Below are 17,244 nucleotides of genomic sequence, written 5' to 3'. Positions count from 1 at the left end.
TGCCTAATACGGCTAATATGCATTAAAAGATAATTGAAATAAAAACATCTTTCGGTCATGTGAACTTAGCGCTACACGTGTGGATTTCTCTTGACGCTACACATAAATTACGATAGTCACACGTGCGACTACATTACAAGAAATATTAAAAGCCGGTAATTAAAACGACAATTCAAGTAATTCGACCGGGTGTTCCCCCGCACCCACTGTTCCGTGAGCGGACTGAAAGCCCAACAGGTAGCAATTTGTAGCACCAAAACTCGCCCGGCAGTAATGGGCCATTGTTTCGGCGGACGGTTCCGAATCGACACACCTGTGGCGAAGGGCCACTCCGGATACGAAGGTCCTAAACGCTTATAAACCCGGGGGAGGCCCTTTTAACCGCCTATTAGTTCGGACAGTTTGGAGGCGGCATTCTCTGTCAGTTGGACCGTGGCTGACGATAGAAATTACGACACGGTTAGAGTAAATAAAGGAAGCGCCCGATGCGACGGGCTATTGTGTCAAGCTGTCATCGCCAGTTGACGATAATTTGACGGCATTAAATTAAATAAAATTAATCGTCCATTATAAACTGAAAATATTATAGTGTCTATTCGAAAGCGAACTTTTTGAGGTTTGCAGTAGTAACATATTATTCCTGGTCAACCAACTTTTCTTGAAACAAAAAATTACGTACAATAACACGCAAACCAGATAGTTTTTTATTAAATAGTGACGTCATTTATTTATCTTAAACAACATATCTCTGCCGACGGCAATAGAAAAAGTACAAGTGGCAGTCAACAAAATCTACAAATGGACGAAAGATTGGAAAATTCAAATTAATAGCTCCAATCTGTTCACGTTAATTTTACATTGCGGCGAAATAATAAGAACTTAATTATATCACTCAATGGATGCCCGATTCCCCAAGTAGAATCAGCTAAATACCTTGGAATCCATCTTGACGGTTGATTAAATTGGAAACATGTTAGACAGAAAACAGAAAACAGAAGAAAAACAGAAACAGAAGAAAAAAGAAACGAAACACATTAGAACCAAAATAAAACAACTATACTGGTTAGTCGGAAGGTACTCTCAACTTGCTCTAAAATCAAAGATGTTGATCTATAGGACAATTATAAAGCCAATTTGGACCTGGGGCGTGCAAATATGGGGTTGCACTAAAAATTCAAATCAACTAGTCATACAACGATGTCAAAACAAAGTTCTTCGACTGATTACCAATGCTTATCGCTACGTAACCAACGAAAAACTGCACAATGATCTGGAAATCAAATGAATTTGCGAAGTTATCCAAGATTTCGCCTTGAAACACGAAAGACTACTAAATCATACTAACGTGGAAGCAATACAACTGCTGGACAGCGCGCAGGATGTCAGGAGATTGAAGTGAACCAAACCATACGAACTTATATAAAGTGTATACCTTTAGTGTAAACTATAGCTATAAGTTATTATAGTAGTAGTTATCATATAAGTTATTATAATTTAAGATTTAAGATTGTACTGAGTGTATCTAATGAAGATGCTATAAAAAAATTATCTGTCCTGCCATCTCAGTTTCAGAGGTTCAGCGATTGAGAGAAACACAGTGTTAAAAATATGGCATTAAATATTATACTTTTTCACGCCATTCATCAGAAATTGTCTCACTGGAGCTGAAACTTGCTGCAACTGACACACATGTATCGCTCTTAAGGAAGATTTTACTCCTATGTCTGGTAATCCAGAGTTTGGGAAATTAGACGTTTTGCTTTAACTAAAATACAAATTACACAATACATTTTATTATTACTATATTATCTCGCATGTACTCATTTCGGAATTATAAAATCATCGTCGTGTATATGAAATGTAAAATATAAAATAAAAAAAATTACAAAATCTGTCTGGTATTAGGTTATGTAAATAGAACTGAACTAATACAGCCTAACCTTTTCAGTAAAAGAGGAATATCCTTTAATGTAGACTAGATTTTAAAATGCACTAGCAAAGAACTAGTCACTTCTTGGGTGAATAAAACCTGCTCAAGAAAACAATCTTTCTACAGACCCTGAAGTGCGCAAACTTGTGCTTTATTGTATGGATATCTTTTTATTCTTGAAAAGCTTTCAGTGATTTTAAGCTTTTTGCTTTTATCGTTTAGGAAAACGTTTTTGGTTGATCACTGCCCTTGTTCGCAAAAACTCTCCTGTTACTCCCAGGAAATATTTCGTATATTTTTCTTCTATGGCACGAATTGCAACATTTCAAATTATTTCATTTGTTGTGATTTTTTTTTGGCAACCAATGCATTTTGTAACTACAGTGGTAGTACGACGCCAACGTGGCTCCATTTATTTCATATGACGATGACTGATACTTAACAATTTGACGTACAATACAGATGAAATGTTGTCATCTTGGATTCACTATAGAGTAATATATAGAGTATTAACTTAATAAAAATATTTTAAGAATTGTTTTGCATGGTCTCAGCAGAAAGGCGCTAAGAACGTCATTTTCCTGCTTTCATTGGTTAGTTTAAATTACTATTACAGGCACCTGTAAAGAAAATATTTTATTAGGAAAGCATTTCATTGGTCGAGGGTTTCATACGTATCACGTGACTAATTTCTGAAGTCACATTCTACCGACCATTTAAATTTGAAATAAAATCCAAATTTGTAATTTTTCAAAACAATTTATTAAAATAAAATTTTATATAAATACAAATATTATAAAATATCAAAAAGATAAAATATAAGAATATAATAAATATATATAATGTATATAAATAAAAACTAATTTAATATGAATATATAAAAAAGCTGCAATCTAATTGAAAACATAGCATCATTTCCTGGCAAATATATTCAAAATTTTTACAGCGTTTATTTCGATTTTTCATATATCTCTAGTGCTGTCAATTTAAATAAGATATATTAAAGTATCTATCTTTGTGCTCCCTCATAATGAAACCAAAGCATCCAGGCTGAATGTCTGTGTCTGTTAATATTTAACTTACTTATTCAACACAAAAAATGGATTGAGGCAAGTTGTAATTATTTTTACAATGTTATTGATATTAAAAACGTTTTTCTAGTTACCCAAGAAAAAATACCGCAAGTTACGTCGTTCATTACCTTCAAAAGCGTATCGTAGATATATTTTTGTGGCAGATTTAAAAGAAAAACGTTTCTTTGAGTGGGTACCCTCAATAACTTGGAATCATAAAAAGGCGTTGTGTATTGGACATCATCAGGAAAGAAAGTGTTTCATCGTGAATATCTCCATTTAAAAGATAGAAATCCGTCAATGTTATTTATTTACGTAATTATTTATAAAAAGCATTACAATAAACACTATATTTTTTAATTATGTTTAAAAAACTATTTATCCCTTTTCAAAGTGAATATTCATGGCTCAAGGAACGTCTGTTAGGTCAGCTGGTGTAAGATAATGCATGGGCTGAAAAGTCCCGAGCGTAACAAAGAAAGTTCTTTTTTAAGGTCTGCGAACAGCCAGTAGTCGCTGGCAGTCAAATATGGTGAATACGGTGGATGTGTGAGCAATTCGAAATTCAACTCATGTGGTTTGGCACATTGTGAGCACACTTTGAACAGAGCTTTCTCATAGCCGAATACTCATGCAATATAAAACCAACACTTTCTTTTGATATCCTTACGGTGTTAGCTAACTCACGCAACTTCACTTTTCGATTATTCAAAATGATCTTGTGAATTTCTTTGATGTTTTCTGGTGTTACCACCTCACTTGGACCTCCAGGATATACTGCATCATCAGTATCTATACGACCACGTTTGAAGCCAGCAAACCGACGTCTTATTGTTGTTTTTGATGCAGTCCTTATAAAACTGTTTAAATCATTACTTCGCTTGAACGGTATTTTTCCCATTAAGAAGGAGACTACATACTATTAGTACTAACTGAAGTAGCAGTGTTAGGCCCGGGACTTTTCAGACCATGTGTTATAATTAAAAAAGCATTGTTTTATATTTTTAACTTTTAAAAAGTTGTATACTTTTAGTAGTTTTATATGGTTCAATAACGAGCGAATACACGCCGACATATTTATCCTAATCGAGCGGAGGATCGATCCAGAAATCGAACGACGGCGCGTCGATCTGCACCGGGCCCCCTCTCCCTCTCACTCTCTCACTCGCAGACCGACGATACCGATGCCGCGATAAGCGCCGGTAATTGCTGTACAAATATTTTTACTGCGGCGATCGGACCCGCGGCCCCATCGGCCCCATATGACGCGGGGGGCGGGCCACGTCACGTCCTGCTCTCTGGGCGGGGCTCGCACTTCATGAACCAACGTGCGTCTTGTTAACTTTCTGATTTATGGTCCGATCCTGACCCGTGAGCGACGCTCATTTAGTAATGATGTAATAGTTTTAGTCTCGGTTTTATCCGACGTCGATCTCGTTCCTCGCGAAAACGATCATATCTGGCGGAATTTACTTCGGTAAATGTGTGTGTAGAAAGGATAATACAATGGCGTCACGTCGAACGATTGTGTTTCGGTTCGAACGGTCGCCGTCTTAAAACCGAAACCGATACTGCGAGCAAATCGAACTTTACCAGTAAATATCACGGCTATTAATAAGTTTTCGTACCTTATTTGAACAATGAAAAGATATAATGGTGATCAATTGGTGTCTATTTTTATTTTTTTATAGGAAAGAACGGTCAAACAAGATTTTTACACAGCAATTTGTAAGATATTTGTTCACCTTCCGTTCAGCAGCCATTACCAAACCATTGCAATCTATGTCTTTGGATCTGCAGATAAAATGTGCACTGATTTATCAAATAGCTTCATTTTTAATACGATCTCTGAGATTTCACACCTGCAGAAAATTAAAAAACCTGCAAATTTGAAAATTTAAACCTGCACAATTTACTTGATTAGCATATTTGAAAAACTTTAAGATTATAGCAACCAGACTGTAACAATGCCCAAGTCTAGAGATCATACAAAAGGATTGGCAAAATAAAAGGTCGAAAAAATTTTACTTTTGATTGTAACATGTTCTCGCTCTCCGACAAGCATCATCTTTAACAAGCGAATACTATATAAGCATATAGATACTTCAACTCGTGTACTTTATCTAACTGGATGTTGTCAGTTGTCGATGCTTTAGTCTTTTCCTCACTAATACTAATCAATGTGGTTTTGTTCGAAGCTACTATATTCGGATCAACGAATCTAGGCATCACAATCATCCACCGATACAATTTTAAGTTACTGATTTTGAAATATCATAGCTGATTTAGGTCTTTATTTCATGAAATATTAACATGTGAAAACAGCGTGAAAACAGGAGTTAATAGGACAAATATTCCAACAAATGGTTCCAATAATAATCTGAATTTATTTTACAGGTTTTACCAGTTTATATTAACCACGAAGAAAGTTCCTTTCGCTAAAAAAAAACATTATGCTGAAACCCAAAACTTTAACCAAAATATTACTGATTCTGACAGATAGGATAACCCGTAACAAATATATCCCGTAATTTGGAACGGTTTCATAATTTTTTTAAAATTATTGCACAATAATCTATTTTTTCCTATGTTCTAGTATATCGATATAAACTCAAATTTTGTCATTCTTTAAGAGTACATTACTAATATAGGAGGATAATTTTTATATATTTTTATAAAAATATTATTCTAATATAGAATTTTCATAAAATTATTATGAGACCTAATATAAAAATTACGTGAAAAATATCCAAAAATATCAAATTTCAAAATATTAACGTCCTTTGGTAGGTGACAAAATCTCAATGTTAAATTAGATGTTAAAATCTCAAGGGCAATCAAAATGTGTATTTTAATAAAGTGTGCATGCGCTCAAATATACAATTTATCTGAGAAGTTTATTAAAGCAAATAATAATTTTTTACAAATTCATAATGCAAGTAAAACTATATTTTGAGGAATAAATATTATATCAGTGCAACATAAAAATAATATTATTTAACTATCACTTGAATATTAAATCCCTTAAGGATAAAATATTATAATGCCACACCTAGAAAACACTTTGTATCAATTAAAACTTTTCATTAAAGAAACGATCATCCCACCAGTTCGGATTCATCAAAAAGCAACAAGAACAACCACCTAAGGTATTAAAATATGAAAATATGAGCAACTATATACCCACAACCAAGTCTAATAAATATGCTGAGCCATTTAAAATTTGTTATCAACAATTATACGGAAATCTCAATTTTAAAACATCTGAATTATTTTAGTTATATATTAAGTTGTTGAAGTCAATGTAAAACGATGCCATTATATATATTAAAGTATAAACTCTCAAAAAAAAACACCTAATGCATGTTTCAGACGACGTCCAATATACTGCCAAATGCGGTTTGTAGGAATGTAAAATTCGATTCAAACTCGGAGCAGATTTTTCCTTCTCCTTTTATTCTAGTTGAAAAGAGACAGGATTCTGTCTGATGCGTCGGAACATATAACCGAATCCGTCTATAATATTCGATTTGTGTTGATACTGATCGCCCCTGTTGTCAAATGTCTACAAAATTATTCAGACTATTAGTGATAAGAATTAGAGTTTACAAACCGGCAAATGTTGAAAACTAAGTCAGATTTGATACGGCAACTTTGCGACGTACTGACGTCATAAATTTTGATGACGTGCATTGGCTGTTGTATTAGATAAACAATATATTATTTTCATATAATATACTATACATAACATACTATAAATATGTATGTGAATAATGTACTATATATATTATATATAATATAAATATACTATGAATGTGAATATGTTTGGAATGACGTTAGGATATATTATATATCGCATATTTATGTGCGGTAAATTGAGTGGTCCACATATATCTACGAATATCTATATATCTACATACAGCTAGGAAATGACTACACTATATTAATTTGTCAAACAAAAAAAAAAGTGAGAAAAAGTGTACTTTTCTATTTTAATTCAAACGCATGCGATGTTGATAGTTATCATATATTATCTTAAATGGAAGATAATCAATTGAAGATATGTTTTAGCAATGTTTAAGCACTACAACGGCCTGGTCAACCAAAAGCGCTCGAAGATGAGGAAATTGTTAGCTTAAACCAACCGTCAAAACATCATAATAGACTACTATGAATTACAAATGCAACGCTCAAACTATTATGGTACAATTATTTATGAAATATTCTAGAAATATCAGTGTTTTTATGAAAAAACCCGAGAAATTACCTTCCTTTCTAAAAACATTAAGAAACATGCCGAAATTTAATTTCGCAAAACACAGAAAATAGGGAAAATACAGAACATTATATTTAATTCGCAAATTGTTATCTCATATTGCAAAACCAATTTTAATTTCTTATCATTCCAATAATAACCTATGGGGTGCAAATATGGGGTTGTACTAAGACATCAAACCAAGTAGTAATGCAGCAGCAAACCCATAACAAAGTTCTACAGTTAATTACCAATGCTTATGGCTACGTAACCAACGAAGAGCTGCACGATGACCTCGAACTGAAACGGATACACGAAGTGATCCAAAATTTCGCCTTAAAACACGAAATAAGGTCGCTAAATCACAGCAACGCGGAAGTAATACTACTACTGGACAACAAGCAAGAAATCAGAAGATTGAAGCGAACCAAACCACACGAACTTGTTTAGTGTATATGTATTTTTAAGTCTAGCTTAAGTAGAATAGTTTCATTTTAATTTGGGAAATACATACTGATATATTAATCCCGTACTCTCCTTGCTTGTGTATTAATGCAAGTACAATAGAACAGTAATAATATATTAATTTATAAATTAAGATTGCACTAAGCATGTCTAATGTAAGATGTAATTAATTTTAAAAAATGCAATGACTAACTTTCAAACTATAGTGTTCCAATAAAAGATAACTCATAAATATTTAGAGAGAAGTGCTGCACAAAGAACTATAATAAATACATCGTTATATTAATCTAGTTAGCATCGTTGAGAACCAGTACCCGTACAAAAACCACTTTGTTAGTCCGCTAACCTTCTGTCAGAGGGGTCCTATAAACAACGAGCCCTTCATTTAATTGAGATCCCAATCGCTCTCCAATTTATTAAACAACACCTCATGAGTGCTCCGCTTTTTTTCGCTCGCTCCCCCTCTCACTCTTTTATTTTTCGTTTCCATTTCGTCCGCTTTGTGGGTGGCTACGCCCACGCCTCAGCTCTCGATTACTTATTGTGATGCTGATTAGATATGGCCGCTATTTATTATTATTTTCTAGTGTGCTGCGCTTACATATCGCCAACTGTCATGAGGTGCATTCCTTCATTCGCTTGATAAGTTCCGATGCTCAGATTATGTCAGGGATGGATCGTTAAGCTGAGTGATGGATTAAGATGATCGAAGGAAATGAACGACCAATGAATTAGGAGGACAAAAGAGAAGAAGATAATGATAATTAAAACTATATTACTGAAAGATGTAAGTATGTATGTCTGGAACAAGAATATCAACCAAAGATGAAATATTAGAGTAAAGCTTGTTAAAATTAAACATTAAATAGAATAGGAAGATTGAAAAAGATGAAGAAAGAATGAACAAAGAAGATAGACAAAAACGCAATGTTGCAGATTCATAAGATTATTTAGATTTACCTAACAATCACGAACTTAATAAACTATTTTTACACAAGAAAATGGAACGACTTCAAAAATAAATAAGGAGCTCACTAAAATGTAAAAAAATAAATAAACTTCCATTTCCATCTCCATCATCCATTTTCATCCCATCAGTTCAGCAATAACATTGTACCCAAATATCTGATTATTTTAGATAAAAATTATGTGAAAACATTGTACGTGCCCTTGAAATTTGAGATTGTCCTTCAATTTCCCCTCTTGCTCCATCTGATCCTAGCTTGATTCCAATGGGACCACCTCGGAAGGTCAGTCTTTCGAATAAGAAAACAATTCTGAATATCGGTCCATAATTAACAGAGAAATCGGCGAACATACATTAAAAAAATATATACATACAGCCGAACATAGAACCTCCTCCTTTTTGAAGTCGGTTAATTACAAAATATACATTCGCACTATTGGCGTTATATTATTTCGAACTGTTTTATCACCTTTAAAAATATTCTTCTATGATCTTAATCGACGCCTTTTTTTGGGTCTGTTCATCATGTTCAAATCCAAGCCCAAATTATTTTAATTTTATCAACAATGTCTAAATAATGGTAATCTGCTTTCTTGGATATATTTTTCAACTGTGAACAGAATAACTTTATTTCTGGTTCAGTGTCAAAGAGAAACCCAGAATACTTTAAGCTTTCTGTGAGAAATTAGTATGTACTGAGCTATATCAAAGAACCTTGTAAAAATAAGTGTTTTTGAAAAGTTAGCTTTTCGATATGGTTATAACATTTCTCTTCCTCTATAGGCTTAGAGTATGAAGTTTGGCCAATTCAGCTTCTATCAGATGTCAATTTACCATGTAATGATGATTTCATATATTCAAACACTTATACCTACTCTATACATACCTTTATGATATATAATTGTTGTATGTTGGTGAAAAACTATTATGCTTTACTTATTTTGTTGATAAAAATTACTAACAATTTGAAAAGTCGTTTAATACAGTTGACTAGATGGTTGTGCCAATGGCATATCTATTAAAACAATGTAATTCACAACTTATTTATTATATGCGTAGCTCTGGTGCTCCATTGCATTTCCTTAATCTTGCAATCCTTCAATAACATTATATTATTTCCTGAAACAACTGGTTTTGGACGATTGTCAGAATAATTTTTGAGCACTTTTAACACATAACAGTCATAATTACAGGGTTTCATAGTAATAACGCCTTATCATAAAAGATAGCAGTAATCGATGACCAATTTTTAGTTGATGCCAGTTTCCGTAAAGACAAAATTATTCAAAGGTTAAAATTAAAAAGACGAGTAAATATTGGACGTTCTGCCAATCAGGCAGTTGCGGCAGATGTAAATCTAACGACTCTATTAAAAAAAATAGATGGAACTTTTATAAAGTAGAAATATGAGAGCCTCTCATTATAAAGGCGATTCATGAACTCTACAGGACCTAAAACAGGGACTAACAACTGCTCAAATAATTGGCATTACAGAAATCTCATTTTCAGATAACAAGTAAAAGGAATGAAGTAAATACTGCGATAAAATCACAAGTGGTGACAAAAATTATCAAGGTATATGGTTAACAAAGAACAATCAGTCAAGGCACAGTTGAAGAATAAACCCAGAGACGCAGTTGGCAAACATATGTGAATTCTTCATATACTACTGTGTCTATACTCTAATATCAAAATTATAGTGCGCGAATACTGCGGAACCACCAGTAGCATATCAGTTAAGAATTGATTGAGGTTGAAACCACCGTTTAAATTTTTTATATCCACGTTATATTCACAAATATTATATAGATAGAGAGAGGACAGGATACAAATACATCAAAATTTGAACACTTGTTGCAAAAGCAATGCATGTAAAAACAACTGTAAAGTCTAAAATTATATTGACATTATACAACATTATTTTACAGTTAAAATCATAAATCTCATAGTTCTGTCAGTGAGACGTTGTTCTAAATTTTCTCTATTTGGACTCTTGAAGAATGACAGTATATGAATCCATCATGTTTATTAGTATCTCTAAAATAATGTGACATCTATCACACAAATTATATACACAAATTATAGATGTTTGTTGTCTATAATAAGAATGGGACTTATAACGTCTTACCAACAATTATAGCTTTTCCATTTTTACAACCATGATTTTTTCTAATTTGTAGTAAGTGTATCAATACAACAGCATTACCATATACTTCAAATGAAGATGAAACTTAAGACTTTATTGATTTCAGTCAAACCATGAGGCCTATAAATTAGTTCTAAAGGTTTTTTTTATATAAAGCTTTATTGTGTATTTCTGTTGTTTCCAAGTAAAGATTTATTCACCATCTGTTGTAAATCCTTTAAAATTAATTTATAGGTCTGATAAATATTGCGGAGAAAAATTATAATTTCAACATTGGGCTCCCCAGATGCTTTGACTATCCCCAATCGATCCTATGGTAAACCTAGAATATATGTTATGTAAGAATGCCAAACTATCCGGCCATCAGCTTTTATTCCTACCTGAATAATGACCAAGTGAGACGAGTTAATCTGTTTTTAACCTCAGTGTCGCTTTGTATGGCCGTTCAATAAGTCACCCTTATTCTCTTAAATAAAATAATATTTTCAAGAAAATTAATATTTTTGGTTTTCTAAACCTGTTAAACTATGTAATTACATTTATTTATATATAAGAACATTGTCTAAATTTAAGTTTACGAAATGTTTTTTTTTATTTTGTATAGTTTAGGGGTCTAATTGGTCTATTTATTAGACCAATTAACTGTTTTTTGTAATATTTGGGACATGGGAAAAGAATTGCTATTTGAGATAATTTAAAACATCACATTGTATCGAATATCTCATGAAGATATCGGCTCGTTTTTGAGTATCGCGGATAATAGGGGTTCAGGTACCGGGACTAGACAAGAAGGCCGGAAATCAAGGAATTGTAGAACGTTTCTTAAGAGTCCGTCATGCATGTTCTATCGACTTGAAAAGTTCCTAGCTAAAACAGTCTTTCCCTTTCCGAAGTTCTGAACGAATCGGGATACAGAAATGGGTTTCTTGCGCCAGCCTTCTCAGCAACCACCAAGAACCCGAGGGTGAAACTTCGGCAACAAAACGTACAACGTTCATCAAGAATAAAAATCAGAATTAAAAGGGTTACAGAACCAAGACCGGAAACAGTAAAATTATTACACAGTTAGTTAAAGAACATGAATTAAGAAACAGTCAAGAGAGTCATGATTTAATCAGAATTAAGAAGGAAGAAAAAGTGTCAAGAGTAGCAAAAAAGTAAGGGGATTAAGATCAGAACAGTAAAATTATTATGTCGTGTGTATAATCATCAGTTAGGACCGATGACGGAATCACATTACGTATCGATTTAAAATCTTTAATTTTATATATTTTTTATATTATTCATTTAAATAAACTAATTCGTCTTTGAGCATTAATTTACGAAAAAAGGAGCGAAAATACATTGTGTTTCACTTTCAACATTGTTTTCTCACCTTAGCAACTCAACAAAACCCTCTCACATATAATTTATATACCGAGTACAAAATTAATGTTGCCTGTAAAATATATATATTTAGGAACTAGCAGTTCTAGAGCGAGGATTGTATATTATAGTATTCTTCTCACGCTCTTTAATATCAGGAAGATAAACCGAAAAACCAACCGGATCCCAAAACAATGCCGCTAATAGAACAAAGCGCCACCGTAGAAACCCTATCACCTCCCCCGGCACCCAGCACGAACACAATGATCGTGCGGACTTAACCCGTCCGTGTACTTTGTCCGCGTCCGCGATTATCACCGTCTTATCTCGGCCGGGGTATTTCTTACATTTCGAAATTTATCAGAACGGTCGGTCGTTATCAGCAGCGCCGGCGGGAAAAAAGGAAACAAAACAAAACCACGCCGAAACACACGTTCCGACCGTGCGGCCATTCCGATCGCGCACCGCCAGCGCTGGCTCCTCGCAACCAGAGAAACGAGAGCCTGCGAAAAAGAAAAGGGACTCCGGTATCGCTCGATGCCGCCGACGACGACGAGATTTCATCGGTACGTTCGAATTTCCACGTTCGGGCCCCGGCCGTGGTGTTATCCGTTATCATCAATCGGTTAAAATATAATCGAGAGATTGAGATAAGGGGCGCAATGGCTGGACTAACAAGGAGCAAAGGAGCCTGTGAAAACAAACGACAACATTGTTTCGATATTGAATGGTTTTTTTTTTCATTTTCTGTTTTGTCTGTTTTTTTTGAGTTTCTCATAGACTACCAATTGTTTAATGTGGAACAAGTTTACATGTAATTATCTAGTTTTATCCATACATAATCTAAAGAATGAAAAGAAGAATTTTTGTCTTGTTTAGTTTGTTTCGATATTTTTAGATGTGGATTTACAACAGATAGTGTTACTGTGCATTAAATGGCACCTGGTCTATTTGTAACCAACTTCATGTAGAAAGAAGCTTCACCGAGAGGTTTCACATTTCAGTATGTGTCATTTCGACGAAGTATGAACAGTGCGTCGAAAATGTCTGAATTTGTGCCGAGTAAATCGCATTTTTATGGGATGTTTTAGACTTTTACGTCAGTCTGAAGAAAAAAACGACATATACAAGGTCATCGAATGCTGTGTGAAGCTTATGGCAACCATACTCCATCGATTTCAATATGTGAACATTGGCTTAGGCGTGTTAAAATAGGTACTTCTGATACCGAAGACAAAAGGTATCCAAAGTTCGGGGCAGTCAAAATCATTTCAAAATCATCAATCGCTATCGGCAACAATTGATTTTTCTGAGCCGAGCACTTCGTGAAAAACGGCCAAATCAAGTCGATGACAAGCCGTTTAACTTTTATTACAAATATTATAGGAATATAAAATATTAATATTTATAATATATATATATATATATATTTGGCATTTGGGATTAATCTGTAAGATGAACAAATTGTTACCGCGTAACTATTGTCAATTGCTGGAGTCATATTTATTCGGAAGAAAATTTAGAGTATCGCACGAAATGGCGTTCTCGACATTTAAAAATATCTCGGCTGGAGTTCCACAAGGTAGCGTCTTAGGACCTCTCCTATATCTGCTCTACACTACTGACATTCCAACAACAAAAGAAACACTTCTTGGAACCTTTGCTGACGACACAGTTATTATGGCAAAAGATATATCTCTGCCTAGGGTAATAGAAAAAGTGCAAGTGGCAGTCAACAAAATCTACAAATGGACAAAAGATTGGAAAATTCAACTTAATAGCTCCAAATCTCTCTACGTTAATTTTGCATTAAGGCGAAATAATAAAAACTTAATTATATCACTCAATGGAAGCCCGACTCCTCAAGCAGAATCAGCAAAATACCTTGGAATCCATCTTGACGGTAGATTAAATTGGAAGCATCACGTTAGACAAAAAGCAAAACACATTAAAACCAAAATAAAACAACTATACTGGTTAGTCGGAAGATACTCTCAACTTGATCTAAAATCAAAGAGGTTGATCTACAATACAATTATAAAGCCAATTTGGACCTATGGGGTGCAAATATGGGGTTGCACTAAAAATTCAAATCAGTTAGTCATACAGCGCTGTCAAAACAAGGTTCTTCGATTGATTACCAATGCCCATCGCTATGTAACCAATGAAGAACTGCACGATGACCTGGAAATCAAATGGATTTGCGAAGTTGTGCAGGATTTCGCCTTGAAACACGAAAGAACATTACTAAATCATATTAACGTGGAAGCAATACAACTGCTGGACAGCGCGCAAGATGTCAGGAGATTGAAAGGAACAAAACCATACGAACTTGTGTAAACATTTGGTGTGTATTATTAGTGTAAACTATAGCTATAAGTTAATAATTAATAAATAATTATAATTTTATAATTGAGGAATACATACTGATTTATTTTCTCGCACTCGTCTTGCTTGTTAATTAATCCAAGTACATAGAAAAAGTAGTAATAAATTAATTGTAGATTAAGATTGTACTAAGCGTATCTAATAAAGATGTCATAAAAAAAACTGTAAAATAGTCTTGAACTATTTATATAAGAGTGGATACCAAAAGAATTCTATTCCCGAATCGCTGATGAAACTAAACAGAGTCGAGATATTTATGAAACGAATGATTAAGGGCTCTAAAGAGTCGACCATGCACGAAAATAATGTGCGAAAAAGATCGTGGTTGAAGTCAGAGAAGATTCACAGACAGCTGCAAAGCGTACTTGGAAGTGAGGGAATTAATTTTCCAACATCAGCTGGTCCCATCAGGTACAACCATTAATTTCACTATTTGCTATTAGTAACTAATGCGTGGAAACAAACGATTGAAAAAATGGACAGCTAATTTAATATAATTATTTCAGAGGAACCTGTTAGTCTGAAAAATATTGAAGAGGTCTAATGGAAGTTCTGGATACTGCTTTTCAAAGAATACAATTTTTAATAGCATATAATCACACTACATAGTATAAAACAAAGTCGCCTTTTCTGTCCCTATATCCCTATGTGCGCTTAAATCTTTAAAACTACGCAACGGATTTTGATGCGGTTTTTTTCAGTAGATAGAGTGATTCAAGAGGAAGGTTTATATGTATAATACATGCATAATATACTAAGGCAACATTGCTAATTTTAGAGGTTTCTAACGTGATGTCATAAATTAACCTATTTTTTTAGGCTTATTTAGCAATTAGCAAAAACGCTGCCTAACCCTACGAGTTAGATCAAATTAATGTACTACAGTATTGTACACCATAAAAAGGTCTACAAAAAAGTCCGCGACGGTATATGTTTATCTTTTAGGGATAACCCACATTAACCATTTTTATTGTTTACTTTTTACGTGAGAAAATGGCTTATTTACGAAGCTATTTTAAGCAATACAGCATTAATCCTTATCGAATTAAGTACCTTAAATACAGTGTGCAATTAATATAGATCAATATGATTCCTTACAGCATGTAAATTCAACAAATATTTTCGGAGATATTATAAATTTAAAATTTGCGTTTAAAAATGTGTTAGATATTCCAAAGATAGCAGGAAATCTTCATAGTAAGTATAGGGGAAGAGGAATTGTTTTACTCCAAATTTAATGCGTGCAGGCCAAGGGCAGTAATGAATGAACCAAAAATACTGGATTGATTTTAATCATGTTTTCATTGAGTGACATAGGCATATATATTTTATGCCCGTGCAAAGTCGGAGCGGGCCGCTATGTTTTTATATACAACGTTCATATTTTTTCTGTAGTGTATTTAATTTAGTATCAGCATTGCACCCGTGCGAAGCCGGGGCGGGTCGCTAGTAAAATAATAAAATAAGACTTTTGTTAATGTGTCATTGAGATTATGAATATATTAATTCCACTAAATATCGGTTGGTTCGTTCCAAGAATTACTATAATACATATGACCAGTACAAAATTAATTGGAAAAGGTAACTAGAATAAAGTAAAAATTAATAATATATTCTAGAGTGACGAGATCAATAAAACTACCAGGATAAGATAACTTCTAAAGCTGATATAATGGCAAGGAATATAAACTGTAAGTAGATAAGGTACATTGAAATTGAATATATGAACATAGTGATATTGTTCATAGTAGTTATGTGTGAGTAGTAAAATATGACGTTTAAGAATATATATTTGATTAAAATATGTAAGAAATGGGTACCGAGAGTGTTGCAGAAATATTATACACATTTGGAATGTGCAAAGTACATAGATGCTATTAGATAAAAAACATAAAGGTACAATAGTGTACAATAAAATAAACCAAACCGAATGCTAAGGAAAAACATTAATTTTGTTTTGTTTCTTTCATTTCCATTGTAGTTTTCAACACCTCCTTTGAAGAAAGATATTAGTAAATTTGACCAACATAATAATATTTTCAGTTACAAACTTAATTCTATTTAAGTGCATCTACGCTCAATTAGTCAATCATAAAATTAGTAATATTTAATAATTTTAAATCAATTTTTTTTTCTGAATCTGATCAAAACAATATTTCCAAGAACACAAACTGAATTTTAAAACCGTTAATACTTACAAATGGATGTAATAAAAATATTTGAGAAATCAATACGGATACAATTATTAATATTTATAAATTACCATTATATAAAACACATTTATATATTTCTGCCAATACACATAAGATTTCTATTTAGATAAGTTCGTTATTAATTAGCCTTTTTAAAAAATTAACCATAACGATAAAAAATCGACGCGTTTACCACCTTACATTTAAAATTCACAAAATCGTGCCTCAGATACGGCCAACATAAAACATACATTTATATACTTGCGATATATATAAATGTTATTATTTTTTGTGTTTTGAATGTTATTTATAATGGTGCTTTAGACTGTTATCGGCTAAAATGCCGATAAGCTTTTATATACGGGCTGATAAAGTTTTTAAAATTATAACTGGGAACGTTATATGGTGAGCGATATGGTGCCTACATAATCAGCTGCGTCATTGGCGTACGTTCGTATCTAAA

The 17,244-nt window shown here is 33.2% G+C and overlaps 1 protein-coding gene and 1 long non-coding RNA gene across 3 annotated transcripts in view; both read right to left on the bottom strand.

Annotated features, from left to right (window-relative positions):
* ush (Zinc finger protein ush) overlaps nt 1-17,244 on the bottom strand; it is a 614,796-nt gene that overhangs the window by 470,519 nt on the left and 127,033 nt on the right. The window lies entirely within an intron of this gene.
* LOC143194254 (uncharacterized) lies at nt 11,026-12,341 on the bottom strand. The gene is made up of 3 exons (XR_013005276.1): nt 12,212-12,341; nt 11,217-11,302; nt 11,026-11,158 (listed from the first exon to the last, which is right to left on the bottom strand). It is a non-coding gene; the product is annotated as an uncharacterized LOC143194254 (long non-coding RNA).

Source organism: Rhynchophorus ferrugineus, unplaced genomic scaffold, assembly GCF_030347505.1.
Source record: "Rhynchophorus ferrugineus isolate W39M unplaced genomic scaffold, kcgeb_rfMv2 rfM3, whole genome shotgun sequence".
Classification (NCBI taxonomy): Eukaryota; Metazoa; Arthropoda; class Insecta; order Coleoptera; family Curculionidae; genus Rhynchophorus; species Rhynchophorus ferrugineus.
Note: the sequence above shows the minus strand (reverse complement) of the source record. Positions and strands in the feature narration are given on the sequence as shown.